The sequence below is a fragment of the Heteronotia binoei genome, chromosome 11, assembly GCF_032191835.1.
Source record: "Heteronotia binoei isolate CCM8104 ecotype False Entrance Well chromosome 11, APGP_CSIRO_Hbin_v1, whole genome shotgun sequence".
Classification (NCBI taxonomy): domain Eukaryota; kingdom Metazoa; phylum Chordata; class Lepidosauria; order Squamata; family Gekkonidae; genus Heteronotia; species Heteronotia binoei.
The window spans coordinates 15,307,269-15,307,768 of NC_083233.1; the positions used below are offsets into that span (position 1 = coordinate 15,307,269).

Consider the following 500-nt stretch of genomic DNA (forward strand, 5'->3'; position numbering starts at 1 on the left):
GCTTGGCAGGGTCCTCCATGGTTAGTACCGGATGCCATGCTGCAAGGGGAAACCAGGGGAAACCACCAAGTTGAACATATGAAGCTGCCTTATACTGAATCAGACCCTTGGTCCATCAAAGTCAGTATTGTCTACTCAGACTGGCAGTGGCTCTCCAGGGTCTCAAGCTGAGGTTTTTCACACCTATTTGCCTGGACCCTTTTTAGTTGGAGATGCCGGGGATTGAACCTGGAACCTTCTGCTTTCCAAGCAGATGCTCTACCACTGAGCCACAGCCCCATTCATGGCTCTACAGGGTCTCAAGCTGAGGTTTTTCACACCTATTTGCCTGGACCCTTTCTTGGAGATGCCGGGGATTGAACCTGGGACCTTCTGCTTCCCAAGCAGATGCTCTACCCCTGAGCCACCATCCCTTTCCAAGTTGGTAGATTTGAGTGGAGTTGCTGAGGGGCTTTTTTTTTGTAGCACTTCTGTAGCACTATAATTTGTCTAGGGTTGCA

At 50.2% G+C, this 500-nt stretch overlaps 1 non-coding gene across 1 annotated transcript; it reads right to left on the reverse strand.

The window, feature by feature from the left end:
- Window positions 1-207: 207 nt before the first annotated feature.
- TRNAS-GGA (transfer RNA serine (anticodon GGA)) lies at window positions 208-279 on the reverse strand. The gene has a single exon. It is a non-coding gene; the product is annotated as a tRNA-Ser (tRNA).
- Between the last annotated feature and the right edge of the window lie 221 nt (window positions 280-500).